Source organism: Lathyrus oleraceus, chromosome 5 (genome assembly GCF_024323335.1).
Source record: "Lathyrus oleraceus cultivar Zhongwan6 chromosome 5, CAAS_Psat_ZW6_1.0, whole genome shotgun sequence".
NCBI classification, from domain to species: Eukaryota; Viridiplantae; Streptophyta; class Magnoliopsida; order Fabales; family Fabaceae; genus Lathyrus; species Lathyrus oleraceus.
This window is the reverse complement of record NC_066583.1, coordinates 99,105,777-99,109,339: the sequence shown is the minus strand read 5'-3', so window position 1 is coordinate 99,109,339 and position 3,563 is coordinate 99,105,777.

The window sequence follows — 3,563 nt, the reverse complement described above, 5'->3', positions numbered from 1 at the left end:
TATGTTCAGAGTCAGATGGGACAATGAAGCTCCCCGGATTACCATTGAACGACTAGACGAACCAGCATATTGTTATGAACTTAACGCTGATGAAGTAGAAGAGAAGCCTTGGTACCACGAGATAAAAAGATATTTAGAAGCTCAAGAATACCCTGAAGGGACATCCATCAATGACAGGAAATTTCTGAGGAAGTTCTCCGCTAAATTCTTTTTGAGTAATGGAATATTGTACAAACGTAACCATGATTCGACTTTGCTTCGCTGTGTGGATAGAAAGGAATCAGAGAAGATTATGGAAGACATGCACGACGGTATCTTTGGGACTCATTCTAGTGGACATACAATGGCCAAGAAGATTCTGAGGTCAGGGTATTATTGGTCTACCATGGAAACTGATTGCCACCATCACTCCAGAACTTGTCATAAGTGCCAGATCTATGCGGATAAAGTACATGTGCCTCCTGCTCCATTAAACGTGTTGACCGCGCCGTGGCCCTTTGCAATGTGGGGCATTGATGTGATTGGCGAAATTAAACCTACCGCCTCTAATGGACATCGTTTCATCCTTGTTGCTATTGATTACTTCACAAAGTGGGTGGAGGCAGCCTCATTTGCTTCTGTTACTAAGAATGTGGTGGCACGATTCATCAAGAACAGCCTCATCTGCCGATACGGCGTCCCTGAGAGGATTATCACTGACAATGGCACTAATTTGAACAACAAGATGATTACTGAACTCTGCACGCAGTTCAAAATAAAACACCATAACTCTTCTCCGTACCGGCCAAAGATGAACGGCGCTGTAGAAGCGGCTAATAAGAATATTAAGAAGATTATACAAAAGATGACGGTAACATACAAAGACTGGCATGAGATGTTACCATTTGCTCTTCATGGTTATCGTACTTCGGTACGAACTTCGACAGGGGCAACTCCTTTCTCTTTAGTCTACGGAATGGAAGCCGTTTTACCAGTAGAGGTTCAGATTCCCTCTCTAAGGATCATGAAAGAGGCGGGCTTAGACGAAGACGAATGGATTCAGACTCGACTCGATCAGATAAATTTGATGGATGAGAAGAGACTTGCGGCTGTATGTCACGGGCAGATATATCAGAAGCGCATGACCAGGGCATTCAACAAAAAGGTCAAGAGACAAGTGTATCAAATTGGCGACTTGGTAATCAAACGCATCATCCTACCACAAACTGACCCTAGAGGCAAATGGACTCCCACATACGAAGGGCCATTTGTAGTTAAGAAGGTATTCTCAGGTGGAGCCATGATACTCGCTACAATGGATGGTGAAGACTTCCCACATCCCGTGAACGCGGACATAGTTAAAAAATACTACGCATAAAAGAGACCCGCTAGATCGACGTATCTAGGCAAAAGTAAGGGCATCCCGGCGAACCAAAAGGGTTCGGGCAAAAATTAGGGATATATAAAAAAAAATGTACACCCGGCAAGTCGAAAACCTGAAAAGGCGGCTTGGGCAAAAAAGGGTATCCTGGTGGACTGAAAACCTGAAAAGGCGGTCCAGGCAAAAATTAGGGATTAAAGCGTATGACTATGTCCCGTTCTTAGTCAACTTCATCCAAGTTCAAGGGACTGAACAAGCCAATCACTTCCATCCGACAGCAGGGGATGAGATGCTTGAAGACATAATGACAGTAGTAGACTTAAAATCAATAGGACTTCTTCCACATAGCTTTCTCTTTGTTTTCGACAATTTCCTCTTACTAGGATTTCTGTCTCCTTGTACACAAATTGCCTGTTTATAGGCCTTCTTTCAAAATCAATACAACCTTCTTTCAAAAGATGCTTTTGTTTTTCTTTTTCTGTTTTGTTTGCGTAAACGTCCATTGATTTAATTTGAATTAATATATGCATTTGAATATGACCAATGTTTACCAAAATACATGCATAGAATAGCAATAACAATTACTACAAGACTTCAGGATCGAGGATAAGGTCTAACCATGCTTCCAATGAATCCGCTACCAATTCTCTTCCCCAGCAAGCCTATTTTCCCAGAAGAAATTGGCAGTATTCCCCGGCACAGCCAGCTATTCCCCAACAGAGGTCGGCATCGCCAGACAGGCTGATCATCTCATCCATCTCCAACCCGACTCTGCTGAATATTTCCACCATCAGACAGAAATCAAGCATCCCCAGCCGAGAAAGGGTCATCGACACAAATGTCTCAAATCAGTAGATGGGGATTTATTTTCCCCAGTAGAGTCCCCAAGCAGAACTTCTCATACGCATAGCTCATTCATTACATCCTTTCACAGCATACGCATGCATACAACATTCACATTTATTTTAGCATAACACGAAACATCTCATGCATCATGACATAGCATGAAGCTAACTTTTCTTTGCAGGTTATTTATCCTCCTGATATAGTCAAAATAAAAGGTTCATTCAGACAGACACCTTTATCAATCACATTCAAGATTCAGATACATATTTCAAATACAGTTCATGGGAACATTCATTCTGACAACACTTCGATATCCTCCTAATGATGGCATCTTTAAGCCCATCCCAGACATTTATTGCAAGTACAACATATACAGGTTATCAGATACAGCCTAACGTACGGTTCATTCTGATTCAGCCCAACATATGACTTCTTCAGCAACTCCAATGCGTTCTAACGTACGACCCATTTGGACCTTCAAATCCTCGGATACTGCCTAGCGTACGGTACGTTCAGGGGTGTAGTCTAGCGTACGACTACTTTCTTCTTCGGATACAGCCTAACGTACGGCTCATTCTGCAACTCAGATATGATCTAGCGTACGATCCATTCTGAACTCCAGCAACTCCAACGCGGTCTAACGTACGACCCGTTTGGATCTTACAACCCTCAGATGCTACCTAACGTACGGTACATTTCTGAAGTGTAGTCTGGCGTACGACTACCGCTTTCATCATCAGATGCGGCCTAACAGACGACTCATTCTGCGACGGTCTAACGTACGACCCGTTCGGATGTCCATCCCCTCAGATGCTACCTAACATACGGTACATTTCTGAAGTGTAGTCTAACGTACGACTACCCCTTTCGTCATCAGATTCAGCCTAACGTACGGCTCATTCTGCAACTCAGATACGATCTAGCGTATGGTCCATTCTGACCCTTTATCCCCAACAGCATATGACACACTCCGACTCCCCAGCGAAGTCGGCAGCCTAATGGATGACTCATTATACGGTCTAACGTACGACCCAGTGTGGCACCCATGTCTTCAAATTGGCCTAATATACGGCGCGATCTGAAGCTTTCGTCATCAAACCTCCCGGATGGCACCTTTAAGCCCATCTCCATCAAGACCAACTGTCGATTCTCAAGTGCAAATTTTGGGGCATTCTAGTGTTCAATAATCTTCCACCTCCAGACCACGAATGGCGTACACACCATTCTAACTCTCTCGGTCCAAGAATATTGAACAGGGGCAGCTGTCATACCCCAAAATTTGCCCATTAATATTTCAAGACATTTTGCAAGGCATTCCGACTCATATATAACACTGATCTTGAAGAAACAAAGGCCC